Source organism: Hyaena hyaena, unplaced genomic scaffold (assembly GCF_003009895.1).
Source record: "Hyaena hyaena isolate Hyena2069 unplaced genomic scaffold, ASM300989v1 scaffold_32, whole genome shotgun sequence".
Lineage (NCBI taxonomy): Eukaryota > Metazoa > Chordata > Mammalia > Carnivora > Hyaenidae > Hyaena > Hyaena hyaena.
In genome coordinates, this window is record NW_024080663.1 from 5,136,558 (window position 1) to 5,156,831 (window position 20,274).

The 20,274-nt window shown below is 43.6% G+C and overlaps 1 protein-coding gene and 1 long non-coding RNA gene across 3 annotated transcripts in view; one reads left to right on the forward strand and one right to left on the reverse strand.

The window, feature by feature from the left end:
• Positions 1-20,274, forward strand: part of ALG14 (ALG14 UDP-N-acetylglucosaminyltransferase subunit) — a 99,967-nt gene that overhangs the window by 73,178 nt on the left and 6,515 nt on the right. The window lies entirely within an intron of this gene.
• On the reverse strand, positions 1,907-18,890 carry LOC120229460. Of its 2 annotated transcripts, none has more exons than XR_005527735.1 (3): positions 18,640-18,890; positions 18,282-18,388; positions 1,907-2,266 (listed from the first exon to the last, which is right to left on the reverse strand). It is a non-coding gene; the product is annotated as an uncharacterized LOC120229460 (long non-coding RNA). The 2 variants fall into 2 exon arrangements; XR_005527734.1 differs by lacking the exon at positions 1,907-2,266 and adding an exon at positions 13,117-16,124.

Below are 20,274 nucleotides of genomic sequence, written 5' to 3' on the forward strand. Positions count from 1 at the left end.
TCACTGTGGCTTCCAAAGTTTCAGACCAATAGATGGTGTCACAGTGGTTCAAGTGTCTGTAGCATCTAGAATGGGGAGAAGAACTGGGACTCTGTTTCAGCCCCAGGGGACAGCCTGTTCTCAGGAGCCAGTCAGGTTACTGCAGGATTTCTGTCTCAGGCCAGAATGGGATGAAACAATCAGGAGCCTAGATGCAATTATCCATATGGCGGGGCTCAAGCTGAGGCTCACTGGACACACAGGAATTCAGGAACTTTCCACACACACATCAGATCCATCTTTAAGCCAGAAATACTGGGGTGCCTGGGTGGCTCAGTCGGTTAAGCGTCCGACTTTGGCTCAGGTCACGGTCTCACAGTTCGTGGGTTCAAGCTCCGTGTCGGGCTCTGCTGACAGCCAGCTGAGAGCCTGGAGCCTGCTTCAGATTCTGTATCTCCCTCTCTCTCTGCCCCTCCCCTGCTCACACTGTCTCTGTCTCTCTCAGAAATAAAAAAATAAATAAAATGAAAAATAAAAAAAAAAATAAGCCAGAAATACTAACTCCATTTTATGAGCCAAGCTCCTAGAAAAGGTGGTGTACCTGCCAGTCTTGGTTAGATTAACTTGGGATGCGGGCACAGCCCAGTCTCTTGAGAGAAAAAAGTCTTCAGATAAGAAGTTACTATACAATGACAGTAAGCACATGCTATTAGCAAATAAAAATAATTGTTAGTGTTGGGGCAGCTGGGTGGCTCAGTTGGTTAAGCATGTGACTTGATGTCAGCTCAGGTCCTGATCTCACTGTTTGTGGATCGAGCCCTGTGTTGGGCTCAGCACTGACAGTGAGCCTGCTTGGGGTTCTCTCTCTCCCTCTCTCTCTGCTCCTCCCCTGTGCATGCGAGCACTGGCTCACTCTCTTCCTCCCTCTCAAAATAAATAAACATTTTTAAAAAGATAATTGTTACTGTCTTTTAACAAGACCCACATTTTCATTTAATCCTCAAAACAAAAACTATGACTAAAAGACCCAGAAATCAGAACTGTAGTTGCAGGTTTAAAAATTCAGATTTAACCTGCTTAAATAAAAAAGGAAATTTTTCAGTATTGGCAGTACAGTGATGGTTAAGACAGATCCTCCCCTGCTCCCTTCTCCATCCTGATCTCACTGTGTGGAGCGATAACACTTCCCCCTTTTGGAATATGAGGAAACACAGTTCCATGTTTCAGCTCTGGAAATCACATTTAATGCTATGTATCACACTTTTAAAAGGCCACTGACAAATTGGAACATCTTTGGAGGAAAATGACCCAGATGGTGAGGGAATTCGAAACCAAGTGATATGAGAAACATTTGGAGCAAGTGGGGAGATTAGCTTGAAGAAGAGATTAACCAGAGAGTATTACAGAGACCACAGTTGTAAGATTCTGGAAAAGATACTACTTGGGCTAGGGATTTATCATTCTCTACCTACTGGAATTTCCCAGAACAAGAGCCATTGCAGGGGAGATACAGAAAGAACATCAACAAGAACTTGATAAAAATCAAAGTCATGCCAAAAGGAATGGTCATCATTGGAGGCATCAGGTCCCGAGCCCCACATCTCTGGAGTTCTTCTAACAGAGGCCACCAGTCACTGCCTGCTCACATTTTCCTTTTTCCATGGATCTTTCCAGATCCCCCATGGCCAATAACCTCTCTTTCCCTTGTTCTCCCTTTATACTTGTACCTCTCAGAGGTGCTTCCATGGTTTGCCTTATATTTTAGTTCCATTTAACATATATCTATCTCTCATAGGGACCCTCAACCTTTTTGACATAATGTATCCTTTATCACCTATTCTATAACCTAAAATACACATATTCTATAACATAAAATTGTGTAACATAAAAATAAAAAAGAGACATAAAAAGCAAGTGATTTGTCCTCACATCACATGTTTTATAGTATCTCCGGGCATGAGCCCCCCCCAGGAGATGCAGTCCAGGGAGTCGACAAGAATGTGGGGTCCCCGTGATCAGAGCAGCCTCAGTGCAGACTGATGCAGCATGTCATATGGTAGCTCGAAAACTCAGTGGGTTTGCCGCCTGCTGTGTAATTTTCTTTTTCCTTTCTTTTTAATTTATAACTTTTTTCTTTCAAAATATATATAACATAAAATTGACCATTTTAACCATTTTTCAAGTAGACAATCCTGTGGGATTAAGTTCATGCACATTATTTTGCAGCCATCAGCACTCTCCATCTCCAGAACTTTTTCAACTCCCCCAATTCTTTTTTTTTTTTTTCCTAGGAGAGAGAGAGAGAGAGACAGCGTGAGCAGGGGAGGGTCAGAGAGAGAGGGAGACACAGACTCTGAAATAGGCTCCAGGCTCTGAGCTGGCAGTCAGCACAGAGCCCGATGCGGGGCTCGAACCCACGAACCGTGAGATCATGACCTAAGCGAAAGTCGGACACTTAACCGACTAAGCCACCCAGGCACCCCTCAACTCCCCCAATTCTTGATGTAATTTTCTTAAATAGTGAACTGCTAGCTCTTGGTAAAGGTCCAAAGAAAACAAGGTATAGTCTTTGCTCAATTCCCATGGTAGTTCTAGTTGGGAAAATTCAATGTGTGCATGAAACTTGCAAAAAAAATTTTTTTTGTTCTTCTGTGTGAAAGAAAATTAGGTTCTGACCTCAAATAATTATCACCTATATGGACGTCCAGTGGGATACAAGATAGTGCTTTGTTGTAGTAAACAGTCCCAAATATCACAGAATGTCCGTATCTGTGGCACTTGTCCGCTAAGCACAAACAGTATCACCCTCCCCAAACCCCCGTAACTATCACAACCAGAAATGATCCTATTAGTGCCTGATGCATTGCCACTATTAAGAACCAGACCACACGGTGCATAAACTCCTGGAAGGCAAGACCCAGTTTTGTTCTCTTGTGATCTCCTTAGTACCTGGTACAAAAGGCGCTCAGTGTTGGTAAAGTTGAGAATGCAGTAGAGCGGACGCCCACATGTCCCTCGAGGGTCTGTAACGCAGCTTTTCTAAAACTGAGCTAGAGCCTCGTCTTCCTCTTTTCTACCCCCACTCCCAACCTGTCTTGCCTCCGTCGCTGTCAGTCTTTACAGCAGTCTAAAACGCTAGCCACTGTGGACTGCTCTGTGTCCCTGCTCACAGGCAGCCATTCACCATATCATTTCGCTTCTGCCTTTCCTAACCCTGGTGGCCTCTGTTTCCCCCACTCCAGCCTCCCTTTCTATCTTCACCCAGGCTGTTGTAATTGCCTTGTTTCTAATCCCTGTCCTTCACCCTTCCAATGCACAGTGAACTCTGGCCTCAACGCACACATGCCAGGCCCTCCGTGCTTTGGTAGCATAGCTTCCTATGCCCAGAACAACGAAAAACTCCACCTCCTGCGTCAAGATCTCCTCCTCAGCTCCCAGACCTGAGACAGAATTACTCAGTCTCTGTCTCTGTTCATATCCACGTTGTGGCTTTTTTGCATTAAACTTGATTTGTCCACATGCCTGTGGTCTCTGCCAGACCGAGAGTTCCCAGGGTGGAAGCTAAGTGTTCAGGCTTGGGAGACAGCGGCTCGCGTTTGAATGCCACAGGATTTAGCAGTCCTGTGGTGCTGGGCAAAGTCGTTAATCTCTTGAAGCCCCAGTTTTCTTATCTGTAAAATGGGGATAATGTAATGGTTATAAAGTGTTTAAAATAAAGCTTGAAATGTTAACCCTTATCATGGGCTTTGTATCTGCCCAGCACCCCTGGTAAGCATGCTAGAGAAATTGCTTATCAGCCATTTTGAATGAAGGAAAGAAAGAATTGCTACTATTGTCAAATTTGAGATTTTATTAGTCACAAAGACAGAATTTCTATTTGGCAGTTATAGCCAATTTTGTCATCAAAAGTTAACCTTGGGAAAAAATCTTTTTAAGTGATCTATTTGCCTAACTTTTTTAGATGCATTAAAAAGCATTCATTCTGAAACAGTAATGTGAAAACTATTGGGCTTGTAAAGTCCATGCTTGCTGTGGAAAAATTCTATGTGCCTACAAACTCCCATGTTTTAGTCCTTTGACTTATGTCTTCCGAAATGTGAAGCGCAGGGAATGTCAGCTTCCTTGTACTAACCTGGAACAGTAAAGAACAGCCAGCTCACTGGTTTGATGAGCTGAACTCAGTAACCATCCTGCGGCTGTCTCACCTTCAGTTAAAAATACATAGTCATATCAGCTCATGGCTCAATTATTTCCTTGGTTTAAGAAGCCTTTCTTTTATATGTCTCAAGTCCTGCTTGCAGTCTCAAGGTAAATCCTAAATTTCAAAAAATTCCATAGCTAACACTCTGCTAAATGTTTAAAGCCTGACATTTAATCTGTGAGAACTGAAGCTCTCTGATTTCACTGTTTGCAGCTAGTAAATGTCACTCTAAACATTGTTGCTTTCACTCACACTTAAGCGCTTTCATCTGCAGTGGGTGCAGTGTGTCAGAGAATTCTTTGTGTGCCACTCTAGCTAGGGGAAAAAAAGACTCAGCCCGGCCTTTAAACAGAGTGAAAAAAAACTGCTTGGAAGGCAAAGACGACCCTGTTTTTATATGGTGTTTGTGAACACACAATCCTGAATTCTACCAGATACTCTTAAAAAGCAACTATATTAGCTCAGCCTGAGCAGGGTCCCTGCTGCGCTCATACATGGTTGCCAGCCAGACAGCTCCCCACTCTTTTGTGACTGGAGGGGGGGACGGGAAGGTAGGGGAAAGGGCAGTGGACGCTGTCATTACTTTAATTTCACTTTTGCCTGCAGGAGGAATCTTGTCATCTTCTGGCTCCTCAAACTCTTTTCAACCTGAGTGTTTTATTTCTTCGTTCCTGAAGGCTACTGGCACACAGATCAGCTCTCACTTTTCATCATCTTGACATGAAATGGAAAATCAGTTTGTGGCTATTTTCATAGCCAGTGATTTACTCCTGTTCTTTTATCTGTCTCGCCTTTATGTTCTTTGTTTGGACATATTCTTATCTCCCGTGTCTGTAGCCTTTTGTTCTGCTGGGATTTGCATGATCCTTCTTCTTTCACCTGCCTCCTCCTCATCCCCCCAAGCCCCCAGATCCCTGGTGGACCCTCATTCTCTCTTGGTCCCCAGTTCCTTGCCCTGTCCCTTTTGTGCACGTGCTGCTTCTTGCTCAGCTGCCTGTCCCTCCCCTCCCTGTCTGTTCCACACACTGCTGGTGCCACCTTCTCTACTTCTTCGAGGCCCATCTCCATGTACCTACGGGGCTCCCGCAGTAGTGGCTCATGATATAGCTGAGAAGAGGCAGACATGCTAAACTCATCCTTACACTCTTGTAGATGAATAGATTATCAGCTAAACTCTTAGGCATACATGTGTTTTTATGGCAGTGGATGCCAGTGCCTTCGGTTTTCTGGCAGCCATGCTGAAGTATGAATTGAAACCTGGAAACAAGAAGCACTAACGTGGAATTTTAAGAAATCATGGGATTTTCTGTCAGACATAGATTGAAGTTTCTATTCTGTTGCTTATTAGCTTTGTGGCCTTGGACAAATGCCATTTAACAAATATTTATTGAGCACCTATTATGTGCCTTGTGTTTAGCTTTTAGGGAGCCAGTTAATAGCCCTCTGTCTTCCCCTTTTATGTTCATAACCAATTGAGAAATAAGACCTAGAAAGGAAAATACTAGCTTTATCAAGTGATGAAAGCAAGATTGGAGGATGTGGCTTTGATATGCAGCCACCCTGGGTTTACTAAATCTCCCCCACATTAGACCACGGGCCTGCCTCTCCCTTCTACCCAGCACACAAGCCAGTGTAGAGGGTAGGTGTAGAAGACAGACTAGCTGGAAGAGAGTGAAAAAGCCCATGGGCCTGACAGGGCCGAGCCTCCCTAGTCTGTTCTCCTAAACTCACTGCCCAGGCAAGCCTGGCAGTCCTCCTCAACAGGGAAGGCGTGAGTGAGAAGGCTGAGAAGAAGGTACTCCACTCTTCCCTCCAGGGCAACGGGAAGGGTGAGTTTTCCCTCTTAATTGTAAGCATCACAATTAGTGATTACCATAGTAAGCAAAATTCATATTGCTGCTGTGTTTTTTCACCTGTAAAATGCAGATAATCACACCTATCTCCTACTGTGGCTGTGGGGGGTAGAATGACATGAGATACTATTTCTAAAGAATATGAGTCCCTGTAAACTGTCATGCTTTGGGCAAGGAGGTTATTCAGGGGTCTGATACATCTTTGATGCCCTCTCTCTCTTCTCTTTCTTAGTCCTAATTTGGTCATTCCTCCCTTCCTCATCCCTGTTTTAAAAAAAAAAAATAGTAAGTGGGAATACTGGTCCTAAAGCTTTGATTTCCAGTAAGCACACTGGCCAAATCTTTTCTAATCCTGGCTTATGTGTTTTAGAAAAACTCATTAATTTGGACAAAGAAAGCATTTAGAACAATTAAGTCTACTTTAGAACTACAAAACTGGTTGTACCTGAAGGGTCACTAAAGTACAATACATAGTTACAAACAGGTATTATTATTTGTGAAATATATCTCTTGATTCCTCACATTTATTGTTGTTATATTAACTTTAGCGATACTCGTGTGTTTCTCTATCACCATAGAAAATAATTGAGGTGAGCCTTGAAACCACAGTGATGACGGTAAAGCGTTTTAGGAAAGATCTTTAGGGTGTTTGGACTCTATGTTGGGGGCAGCAACAATTCGTTGACAACATATGACGACACGATCAGGTTTGTATTTTAAGAAAAAGTCCTGTTGCAGCACTTCGGAGAGAGGAGTGGAGGAGGAGGAGGAAGTGAGCCTGGGAAAACAGGTAGGAGGCTGTGAGTGAATCAGGCGAGAGGCTCACCTCAGGTCGTAGAGATCAAGGGCAGGTCCACGCCCAAGAGGGTTTAGGAATAGAATTGGCAGGGTTTGGGTGAGAAGGGGGAAAGAGAAATGTATCCGATGAAAAGGCTGTTGTTTTTAAATAATAGGATTTCAAATGGTGTGGCCAGAAGCCCTTCCCCAGCAGGATTAGAGGGTTAAAATGGGGACGCCAGCCTGGGAAGACAGTGGGAGCCAAAAGAAAGATGGACTTGGCCAATAAGAGGGGGAGGACCTCTCCCCAGGGAAGGAGCAGGAGAAGGACACCCCCTGACCCCGCCCCCCCAGCCTTCTCCCCACCCCCTGTAGGCCAGAGCTGCAGGGTCTGGCATAAAACAGGGATTTGCCTTCCACTGACTGCAAAGAGAGGAAAGGAGGAAAAAGGAAGGCAGAAAAAGAAGTAAGCCACTGTGTTAGGGACCTTCGGGGCCACATGCTTTGAAGAATTTGAGGATGTTATAAACTCTCCTCACATTCTCCATAATTATGTCTACCGAGCTTTTTTGTTTTTTTCAAAAACAGATCTAGCAAAAGCACTTCATTGGATACTTAGCTAGACATTATTTGTATTGTGGGCTTTATCTTTAATTCTTTTTTTTTTTTAATTGGATTCTTCTTTTGCCTTAAATTGCCTGGGTTAGAAACAATTCAGTCTCTGCAACAGGCTCTCCTTGTAGTCTGTTTTTATAGGATGCTACAAGAACTCTTAGACTTTAAAAACAAAGATCTAAAAACTGAATAAAAAAAGATCAGTGAATACTCTTGTAAAGTGGAAGGGGAAGGAGAGGGGAATGATTTTATGGCTTTAGAACAGTCCATGATGTTCCTCTCTCACCCTTTTATGTATCGTCTAAAGGTTTTTGTTGATTGAACGTAGTGCTCTGGGCCCCTCATAGCAGAGCATTATTGGCATATCAGTGGTGAACATACACTTTAGGTTTTAGAAGTGATTATATGAGGCAATGAAAAAGTATGTCCTCTGTTTAAAGACTAAAACTTTTCTGTTCATTTCAGTTTTTAAAGATGCATTGTATTGGAGTGGATAGCTTTAAACTAATGACATGTTATAAAGTTTTTGTTCTTATTTGTAGAGTCAGTGTACAAAGCCATTGGTTTTTTGGTTTTTGGTTTTTGGTTTTTTTTTGAGGTATTTTGTGATGTTCAACTGCCCGGCACTACTAGAGACCTAACAGTGAATCAGCAATTTCTGCCAACTCCTCCTGGGACTTTTTTTTTTAATGTTTAATTATTTTGACAGAGAGAAATATGTCATGTGCGTGCATGTGAGCAAGTGGGGGAGAGGTAGAGACACAATCCCAAGCAGGCTCCTGCCATCAGCGCAGAGCCCGACGAGGGGACTTGATCCCACAAACCATGAGATCATGACCTGAGCCAAAACCAAGAGTAAGACTTTACAAACAGCCACCTAGACACCCCACCCCCCCAAGACTTGTGTGTGTGTTCACCCATTTTGTGCAAAGTACATGATAGGAGCTGGATGCAGTACCATGTTTATGGATTGTGGGCTCCCTGATGGTTCGCTCATCTTCCAGGCCCCTGTGCCAAGAAAAATGCCAGGCATCATTACAATCCCTCATACACGTTAACTCATTTAATCCTTACAACAACCCTAAGAGTTAGTTACCTGCCTTTTTTAAAATCCCCATTCTGTGGCTAAGAAAACTGGGGCATAAGGAAAAAAAAATTGACCTGCCCAAAGTTTGATGGCTACTCAGTGGCAGAGAAAGGACTCAAACCGAAATAGTCTGATACTGCAGCATCCATACTGTAATCATACTGTGCTTCCCATTCAGCTCAGTCCATAACTATTGAATTCGTAAAGAAATTTCCTAATAAAGTCATACAGGTTGAGAAGCCCAGAGTGATGGGCTTGTAGCTATTCGAACGACAGCATGGGTTTTAACATACTTGATTATAATTCACATCAAATTTAAACTTAGTGTCCATCACATGTGTGAGTGTCTTGCTTCAGTTCGTCTCTAGAATTCCCCTTGCCAACAGTTCCCCCAACCAGAAGTACCCCAGCTCTTTGTTTCAAAGGCTCAAGCCGCAGTGAGCTGGCAGGGGAGACTGAATGGGCCGGACAGTCGGTGGGGGAAGGAGTCAGGAACAACAGTGAAGAAGTGGCTGCATGGCGCTCACTCTCCCGGGAAACGCGCTGTCAGACTCAGGAAGTGTGATTTAATCCTGGTGGAGATAATTCCATTTCATACCCTGCAGTGGATTTCTAACAGAATTTTATTTTCAGTCTTGCCCTGGGAAGCTTTACCAGCAAATAATTTGGTGGACATTATATTTGCCCTGTTAGCTGAGCTACACAAAATAGGGGTTTATTCGTCTGCCAGCCCACGTCCTTTTCCCTTGAAAGGCTCTTCAGAGAGGACCTGAGAACCTGCTGCCCCAACAGAAGATGCCTGGACTGTGGCCCAGCAGTGCCCTCCGCAGGGTTTGGGGGAGGAGGGAAGACTGGAATTAAATCAAAAGAGCCACTGTTGATCTTGAAAGAACATCAGCCGTACCGATGACACAAGGATTCTTTTCCCGCTTCAGCTCCGAGACCCATCTTTTAGTATTTGTTGTGAGGCAACCCTCGGCAGAGAGACTAAGAAAAATAATAGCAAATATGTATAAGGGACTCGCTGAGTTCAAAGTGCTTTGCAGACCTTACCCTATTTACTCCTTATGTCGAAAGCACCACTTAAATCCCCCTTTTATAGATGATGAAACTGAGGCACAGAGAAGTGAAATGACTCACACCAGTTCACCCAAGTAGGGAGTGGCAGGCCCAGGATTCACTCCTAGGCACTCTGGCTCCAGAGTCCATGCTCTCACCTGGAGTCATGCCCTTTCCCTGGATTGCCCATTGCTCGGAGATGCCATCGTATTCACAGTTAGACAGAAACTATTGTTTCAAAAAACAGGGGCTCCATACTTGAATTAGAAAACCCGGAGCTTTGGTGTTCTCTCCATAGTGGTTGAGAATCTCTTCTTTAACAAAATTTGGCTTTGGGTCAGGCAGGGTGTTTCTCAGATTACCTGCTAGATTAAAACCTGTTGCCTCCGCCCTCGAGATGACTCCGGCATAGCCCCACTACTGAGGCCCTGCTTGTCCAGCCCTGTCCTCCCCAACCCCCCAGCTTGTGAGGCCAGAGAGCACACAGCAAACCATTGCCCACAACTGCAGAGATGCTCCTGTAGCCCAGGTGAGATGGGGCTCCTTGGCAGCTAAGGTGACTTTGAGTGACAGAAGAGTTGCTCCCTTGCCACCTGCTACCTCCCTATTAATTAATGTCCCTTTCTGTCTTCAGGTGCCTTCCCGGTCTCCTGTCCTTACTCTCAGAATGCTGTTAACTAACCCTTTGCAAAGCATTAACTGGTAATTGAGGAGCTAACTTTCTAGTCCTTTAAGACAGGTCTCCTCCCTACCTTAGGGCTACTTGATTTAGAAGAGTCTAGCCAACAGAGTTCTGGCAGTTCTCTCTGCTAGTAGGAACCTCGGGCTCACTAAAATCTCCTCCGGATGAATTCAGCTGCGCTTCTGCCCCCAAGGTGGTCTTGCAGGATGCGAGAGAGGATGTCCTTTAATGGGCCACCAATAGCCACGTCTCTTTCTCCCTTAGCACACACACACCCCTTTCGCAGGAATAAATGTAGATGGGGTGCTAGCTTCCTGTAGTATAGAACAGAGGTTTACAAACCGTGGTTTGCAGTAGAATCACCTGGGAACTTGTTTAAAATGTGTATTCCAGGACTCTAGGCCCAGAGATTCTGCTTGAAAAGAATACATTTTGGGCAAGTGCCCCTGGGTCATTGTGATGTGGAGGCCTGAGAAATACTAGCATAGAGTCATTTCTCTACTTGCTGGTTTAAAGGGGTCCTCTCCAAATAGAACCAGGATGAACTCATTACTTCTCTCAGTTCCTGCTAAGGTACTTGTCTTCTGAGTCTATAATACAAGGGAGTGCAGTGAAACATACTTATTAACAAAACTCAGCTAAAAGTTGAAATCGGTAAAAACCTCAAAAACACCCTGATTTTGACAAGCAGTGTCATTCTGCTTTGGCACGTGAATGGTGGAGTCAGGTGCACCATTGCTAGGATTGTGATAAATGTGTGATGGACAATGAAAGGAAAATAACTTTTGAATACCTGAAATCAGAGTGAAGCACGTGTTCTTTGGAAAACCTTGACAGCTATTCAAGGTGTGGAGTCAAAGCTTGGCTGCAGAGTACCGTGTGTAACCACAGCAGAGCACAACTACTGAATGCTTCTCAGTTTGTTGAAAACTATCATTTTGCCCGTTCCATCATCTGAGTGTCTCTCTCCCTTTTACACACACACACACACACACACACACACACACAGAATATCAGAAACAAGTACTTTTATGTATCCTTTTGACTCAGAATTAAGGAATCAGATAATCCCCTATAAAAACTCATAAAGATTTTTTTATACACAGGTTAAAGATATTGCGGGTTCAGTTCTAGGCCACAGCTGTAAAGCAAATATCACAATAAAGCAGTCAAATGAATTTTGTCGGTTTCCCAGTACATATAAAAGTTGTTTATACTACTATATATATACACTAAGTGCACGATAGGATTGTGTGTAAGGTTTCCCAGTACATATAAAAGTTATGTTTATACTACTATATATATATATATATACTAAGTGCACGATAGGATTGTGTGTAAAAAAGAGTGCAAATACATAAACTTAAATATACTTTATTGCCGGGGCGCATGGGTGGCTCAGTTGGTTGAGCATCCAACTTCAGCTCAGGTCATGATCTCATGTTTTATGAGTTCAAGCCCAACATCGGCTCCCTGTTGGTAGCACAGAGCCTTCTTGGGATCCTCTGTCCCCTTCTCTCTCTGTCCCTCCCCACGCTCTCTCCCTCTCTCTTTCTTTAAAAAATAAACATTTAAAAAAACAAATAAAAACTTTATTTGTTATAAAAACAAATAGCAACTTTATTGCTAAAAGATGCTACATCATTGGAGCTTTTAGTGAGTTGTAATCTTTTTTGCCAGTGGAGGGTTTTGCCTTGTTGATGGCTGCTGACTGAATAGGGTGGGAGCTGTGGCAATTTCTTAAAATAAGACAGCAGTGAAGTTTGACACATTGACTGAATCTTCTTTTCATGAATGGTTTCTCTGTAGCACGTGAGACTGTTTGCAAGCATTTTACCCATAGTAGAACTCTTTCACAACTGGAGTCAGTCCTCTCAAACATGAACCTTAATCATGTAAGTTGATGTCATATTCTCAGTTCTTTGCTGTCATTTCAACAGTCTTCACAGCATCTTCACCAGAAGTAGATTCCATCTCAAAAAACTGCTATCTTTGCTCATCCATAAGAAGCAATTCCTCATCCATGAAAGCTTGATCATGAGATTGCAGCCATTCAGTCATATGTTCAGGCTCCACTTCCCATTCTAGTGCTCTTGCTATTTCTACCACACCTGCAGTTCATTCCTCCACTGAAGTCCAGAGCGCCTCCAAGTCATCCATGAGGGTGGGAATCAGCTTCTCCCAAACTCCTGCTCATGTTGACATTTTGGCCATGAATAATGAATGTCATCTAGAATGGTGACTCCTTCCCAGAGGTTTTTAATGGACTTTGCCCAGGTCCATCAGAGGAACCACTATCTAAAATAGCTATCACCTTGCAAAATGTATTTCTTAAATAAGAAGACTTGAAAGTTGAAGTTATTCCTTGATCCATGGGCTGCAGAATGGATGTTGTGTTCAGCATGAAAACAACATTAATCTTGTTCTGCATCTTCATCAGAGTCCTTGGGTGACCAGGCACATTGTCAGTGAGTAGTAATATTTTGAAAAGAATTTTTTTCTTAGCAGGAATTCTCAACAGTGGGCTTAAAATATTCAGTAAATTATGTTGTAAACAGATGTGCTGTCATCCATGGCTTTGTTGTTCCATTTCTAGAGCATGGGCAGAGTAGGTTAGCATAGTCCTTTTAGGGTCCTAGGACTTTCAGAATGGTAAGTGAGCAAGGCTCCTGGGTGGTTCAGTTGGTTAAGCATCTGACTCTTGATTTCAGTTCAGGTCATGATCTCACAATTCATGAGTTTGAGCACCACATTGGGCTCTGTGCTGACAGCACTCAGCCTGCTTTGGATTCTCTCTCTCTCTCTCTCTCTCTCTCTCTCTCTCTCTCCCTATCTCCCTCTCTCCCTCTCTCTACCTCTTCCCCATTTATGCGCTCGCTCTCGCTCTCTCTCCCTCTCTCAAAATATATTTAAAAAAAACAGAATGATAAGTGAGTATTGGCTTCAGCTCAGTCACCATCTGTATCAGCTCCTAAAGAGCGTCAGCCTGTCCTTTGAAGCTTTGAAGCCAGGTAGTTGACTTTTGTCTAGCAATGGAAGTCCTAGATGGCATCGTCTTCCAGTGGAAGGATGCTTTGTCTACATTGAAAATCTCATTTAGTATAGCCCCTTCATGACTTAGCTACATCATCTGGATACGTTGCTGTAGCTTCTATATCAGCACTTGCTGCATTACCTTGCACTTTTAAGTTACTGAAATGGCTGCTTCTCTTAAATCCCATGAAACAACTCCTGCTAGAATGAATTGCTTCTCTCAGTTCCTACCAGTGTTCCTGTTTTAGGAAAAAGCCATTAGTGTAGCCTTCAACCTTGTTAGAATTGCAGAGAGTTAGAGCCTGGCTCTGGATTAGGCCTTGTGTTAAGGGAATGCTGTGGCTGGTTTCATCTTCTCTCCAAACCACTCAGACTTTCTCCATATCAGCAGTAGGACTGTTTTGTTTTCTTAGCATTGGTGTGTTCACCAGAGTAGCACTCTTAATTTCCTTCAAGAACTTTTCCTTTGCATTCACAACTTGGCTAACTGTGTGGCAACTTTTGGCCGATCTCAGCTTTCAACATGCCTTCCTCACGGAGTTTAAGTCATTTCTAGCTTTTGATTTAAAGTGAGAGACGCGTACCTCTTCCTTTCGCTTGAGCACTTGGAGGCTCTGGTAGGGTTATTAATTGGCCTTATTTCAGTACACTGTGTCTCAGGGAACAGGGAGGCCCAAGGAGAGGGGGAGAGAGAAGGGGAACGGCCGGTTGGTGGAACAGTCAGCACCCACCCATTTATCAGTTACATTTGCTGGTTTACATGGGAACAGTTCGTGGCACCTCAAAACAGTTCCAATAGTAACACCAAAGATCATTGATCACAGATTGCCATAATAAATACAATAATAATGAAAAAGTTTGGAATAGTACAGGAATTACCAAATTGCGACCCAGAGACCTGAAGCGAGCAAATGCTGTTGGACAAACAGCACTGATAGGCTTGCTCGATGCAGGGCTGCCACAGACCTTCAGCGGGTTAAAAACAAAAGCAAAAACAAAAACCACTGTATCTGCGGAACATCATAAAGCAAAGAGCAATGCAAGATATGCCTGTATTGCAAAAATAATACGTGCCTAAATTCCCTAAGGAAAACTACTGAGTAGCTTTCAGTTCAGCACGATAGAAATTTTGTACATTGCCACATGTTAAAAAAAAAAAAATCATGAAGAAACTATCACTTATCTAGTTAAGAAAGGGTCTTGACAGAAGTTAGAAATTATATAACTGCTCTGATCAAGCCAATTCTTCCTGTTTAGAAAGGGTTCTCCTTTTTCTTATAAAAATGTTAACCATTTTTTCTATTTAACCTGCTGAAAAGCTTTCCTAATCCATCCTAGTCCAGTGGCATGTTCTGGTCTGCCACCAATTTCTCTATTAAAGCTATAAAATATTAGTAATAGTTGCCAGAATTTCACCTGCAGTTAAACTCCCTGAGTCCTATCTGCCCTGGAGCCCTACTTGCCTTTACGCCTACTTCCAGCTAATGCTGGATCTGGTTGACAGGTACAGGGCAGAGCCAGATCAGGATGGTGGACAGGAGAGACTTGTCTTCCAGAAGCTGGATTAGAGCCTCAGCTGTGTGATCTTACTTAGGTCATGTAATCTCTCTGTGCTTTAGTTTTCTTGTCCAAGATGTGAGGACAACAGCACCCACTCCGGAGGACGGTTGTAGGTTTAAGTGAGGTAATTATGCAAAATGTCACATAGGTCCTGTGCCTGGCAATAGTAGGTGCCTGTAAAGGTCAAGGTCTTGCCCTTCTTTCTCAGGAGACAAGGAGAGGATTGTGCTAAATGACTCCCAGAGGCCGCATCTAGCTCTAGCAATCTGCTTCTGGGAGAGCAATGGAATATAGGGTGCGGAGAAAACAAAGGAAAAAATACTGAATTACTATGATTCAAAGATCTCTGTAAAATTATTTCAGAACATTGAAAATACAGTGAAAACAAAAACCACGAAGGCAGGAAATGAACGTTACCTTGACCATTTGGTCCTGAGAACAGGAAAACAAAAAAATGCAGTTTCCTCAACTGCTTCCAGGAAGGGTTAGGAGAACAATGTTTGATTAGCCTGACAGTGATCTTTAATAATGGTGCAGAGCAAGCATGGCTTAACCAGACAAGAAAAAATTTTAAGTTTTAATTTTACATATGTATTTACTTTTTCATGATGGGAGATCAGGGCAAGGAAGCCCAGTGTGTCCCCCTAACAAGCTCTGAGTTCCTTCGCCGACTCTGCACTCAGAGTGGGAGGATTGGCCATCGCCATGTACAGAGCACCCAGCTTCAGGGAGCCCTGGTCTGTACAGTCCTGCTAACATGCACTGAAACTACATTTGAGCGTCCCTCAGTTGTGGTGGGGATACTGGAGCCTGATGTCTGCATGTCTCTGCTCCCTCTTTACCTGCCACCCCTGTTGCTGAACCCAAACCCAACAAATCAGGCTGGGAATCTAGTTTCCCAGGCAAGGGTAAAACATCGTTTTGAAATGAACACGATGAGCCTTATCCATCATGTTATCAGGCTTGCCAACCGTGCTGCAGCCAATCAACTTTCACAGCCATTTGGCCACAGGCTGAGATGTACACTGCCGGGGCTCCGCAGGCCCAAAGCAGGGTCACTCAAGAATCTTTCAGGTGTCTAGCATCTGTGGAAATCCGGAAAATACTGTTGCTGGTAATCAGGCTCCTTCTATCATTTTCTTACACAGGCATCACTTGGAGGGGAGCAGGCAGGGCAGAAAACATGACTGGAAGGTAAAGATCAAAATGGATGGTTGGGTTACTCTTCTAAGGTAACCTCTGACGGGTAGAGCAAATCATGCCAGGTCAGTGCTATACCTGTGACAGAGTGAGGGAAGAGCCTTGTGAGCACTCTGAAGAGTTTGAAAAATGCCATAATTATGCTCCTTGACTTTTGGATGGATCATAATAATAACTGCCATTTATTGAATTTTTAAAATGGGCCAAGCACTACGTTAAATGCTTTACATGTATTATCGTATTTAACCTCCACAGTAATACTATTAAGTAGATGCTGTTTCCTTCGTGTTCTCTTTGTTTCTGGTTAATGACTCTTCCCTATCCTTAACATTCCCTCCCTACCCACTACAAACTCCCAAGAAGGAGAACACATTAAAGCTTATTCTTTGCCACCCCACCACACCATCAGACCAGTGTCATCTGGTCCTGTGTGTCTTTGTTTCCAATATTTACCACAGAAAGTCAAACCCCTAAGGTAGAGTTTCACCTGGACCTCACAGCTCTGCTAAATTCTGATCTGTCTCCAGCTCCTGCCCCTCCCTAACCCCACCCACCCTTTCCTTAGCCCTCAGTAACTTATAGTAAGTCCACAAAATCTGCCTCTTCTTTCCTGCCTCTTGCTCTGATGTCTCTATTACTCGGAAGACATACCACTTCATCACATATTTGCTTACAGGTCTCCTCCTCCCAGATCTTACTTGACCTCCGTATCTCCTGTTCCCTTATCCTGCTTCATGTTATATGTTCACACCTGCATCTCTTATTTTCTGTCCACCACTAGAATGTTCACTTTGTGAAGGCAGAGACTTTTGTTCACCAATACATTCCCAATACCCAGAATAGTACCTGGCACAGTATCTTTGCTCAGTAAATATTTCCTGAATGAAGTAATCCAGAAGTGAGGAAACTGCGCCATGGAATGGATAAGCAGTTTGTCCCTGGTCACAGTGCTGTGGAAGAGCCAACCCACGTCTCTGTGATTGCAAATCCCTGCCCCATAAGCACCATGTTGTCCAGCCTCTTGATGAATTGTGTGAATGCAACATGAACAAGAATATTCTGGCTGAACTGGAGTAATCAGTGTTGGGGTGTCAATATAGGGAACTTAATCAACTGGGGAAGATCCTACAGGACAAAAATTTGCTGTTGTTTTTTTTTTTTTAATGGCAATGTGTGGTATTGTGATTTAGAAGAAAAGTATATATATAGTCATTCAGGTGACCAAAATGTTTTTCTCATATATATTTGGTCTTAATCCACAGTTCCTGACTCAAAGCTCGTCTAAAGCCCTTAGAATTTCTTAAGTGATGAGGACAGCAGGGTTTTATTTGAAGAGCCCCTAAGGGTTTTATACGGAGGCTGGTTGCCAACGTAGCCAACCATGTGATTAGAGGGTTAACATTTTCAGTCCCAACCCCCCGCCTGACCTTCGGAGGGGAGAGAGCCTAGAGGTTCATTCAGTCACTTAATCATTTAATCAATCATGGCTGTGTAATGAAGCCTCCACAAAACTCCCAAGAAGACAGGGTTCAGAAGCTTCTGGGTTAGTGAATACATGGCGATTGGGGGAGAATGGCAAGTTCCAAAAGGGCACGGAAGCTCCATGTGCCCTTTCCCCATACTTTGCCCTGTGTGTGTCCCCCCTCCCCCCAGCTGTTGATTCATATCCTTTCACATCCTTCGTAATAAATCCGCATTCTAGTGAGCAAATGGATTCTTCTGGGTTCAGTGAGCTATTCTAGCAAATTAATTGAACCCAAGGAAGGGATTGTGGGAACATCTGATTTACAACCATTCAGTCAGAAGGACCAGTAACAATATGGACTTGCAGTATCCTGAGTTTGAGGAGGGAGCTGGAGCCTCCGGTGTGTAGCCTGTCAGCCAGAAGCACAAGTACCATCCTGGGCATGTGCCTGGTGTCTGAAGTGGAGGCCGAAGTTACAGGACTGAGCACTTTACCTATGGAATCTGTGTAGGTAGTGTCAGAATTGAGTCAAATCATAAGACACCCAGTCAATGTCTGGATCACTGTTGGTGTAGGGAAGCACGCACACACACACACACACACGTTGGAATTTGGTCCAGAAACCTAATTTACATTAGGAACAGTTTTTTTGAGTTGTCACCAAGCAAAATACAAGTAACTGATAATTTGAGGAGCCAACAATAAAATCAGTATCCTTACAGCATGAGCACAGTAGCCTAGGTAAAAAACAACTTATTAAATTTACTTACCTTCTTAAAAGAAGATGAAAGCTGTATTCGCATCAAGAGGAGCTTAGAAGTATCCAGGTAGACCGTAGCACATTCGTGCAGTGAAGCAACGAATGCCTATGTAGCACCTGGAATGGAAGGAGTGACAGAATTGGAAAAGCACACCTCAGAATGCTATTACACAATGGTGACGACTCTGAAATTTCTGTGTGTTAGCAATGGAACTGTAAGAGACCTCAAGGTTCATAAATAGCTGGTGATTCTAGTGTTGAGGATTTATTTGGTTATTTCACATTATTTTTGATATTTAGATGTTTCTGTTTAACTGTTAATACTCAGATGATCAAATATACATAAAAAAAGAAGAAATGCAATGTACCACATCGTGAGCCAAGGAATACGTCATCCCATCTGCTGCTCATCCTTTTCCTTCCTGCCGTCCACCTCTGCTGATCACGGACACTCAGCACTGCCTTTCCTCAGGCGTCACCCGAGCTTTCTGGTCCCCTGACTAACCTCTGCGTGTTACAGAGCACCTCTCTCCAACTGCATTTTCTTCCTCACTGCCTTGATTATTCACAGATGCTTCTCCCTCCAGTTTTTGAGGTGTTCCCTCACTGCTCTTGCCCTCCTCCTCTCTGGCCGAGGCCTTTCACCTACCCTTCCCATGCTGGAGTACTTGCTTGCTCACGTGGCCCTTCCCATGCCGTAGCCCTCATCCACGTCTCACTGTGTCTGCTTCCTGTGCTCCAGTGCTCCTAGCCCTGCCTACACAAATCTCGTTTCTGTCCTGACATGGTCCATTCCTCATCAGACTCTGCTACTCTCATAGCCTTGGTTCTTCCCATACCAGTCCAGATTCTTGATAAGAAACCACAAAAATACACTCTGGCTGGGGCGCCTGGGTGGCTCAGTTGGTGAAGCATCTAACACTTGATTTCAGCGCAGGTCATGATTTCACACCTCAGGGGTTCAAGTCCCACATCAGGCTCTGTGCTGATGATGCAGAGCCTGCTTGGGATTTTCTACCTCCTCTTTCTCTGCCTCTCTCTCTCTCTCTCTCTCTCTTGCTCTTACAATAAATAAGCTAAAAATTTTTTAATCCACACTGGCTGATTGAAATAGAAAAAGAATTTAGTGAAAGGCTATTGAAAGCTACAATTATGTGATTTATAAGAAATATATTATTTGGTCATTTGAATGACCAAATAATATATTTTTCATATGTTATTTGGTCTTAGTCCAAGGTTTCTGGCTCAAAGCTCCCAAACCCTTGGAATTTCCTGTGACAGGACAATGAATGAGTCTTTTGTTACGTTAATGAAGGTGACTTTTGGGTCCTGGTTGCTAGGAGGACCAACCTTGTGATTAGAAGGTTGGAACTTTCAAGACCCCCACCCCAAACCTCCAATTCAGAGGAGGAAAGAAGAGTTGGAGGTCGAATCAGCAAATGGCCAATGACCTAGTCAGTCATGACTATGTAATGAAGTCCCCATAAACAGCCAAAAGGGTGTTTGGGTTTAGAGAACAACTTTGTTGGTGAACACTTAGAGACTGGAAACAGTGGTGTGCCATACTTCACCCTATGAATCTCTTCATCTGGCTATTTATTCATATCCTTTATCATATCCTTTAATAAACTGGTAAACATAAATGTTTCCCAGAGTTCTGCGAGCTCTTCTTCTAGCAAAGTAAAAGAACCTAGGAGGTCGTTGTAACTTCCAGGCTGTAGCCTATCAGTCAGAAGCACCGGTTAAACAGCCTGGGGCTTGGTGACTGATGTCTGAAGTGGGGATTGAGGGGCAGTCTCGTAGGACTGATCCTTTAACCTGTGGATTCTGGTACTATCCCCAGATAATGTCAAAATTGAGTTGAATTCTCAGTCACACTGCTGATATCCGAGAATTGCTTGATATTGTGTGTAGGGAAACCGCCCACACTCTCCCCCTCCCCCCCCCCCCCCCCCCCCCCCCCCCCATGAGTCTGGGAACCTTCAAAGAAGAGCTCTCAGAAT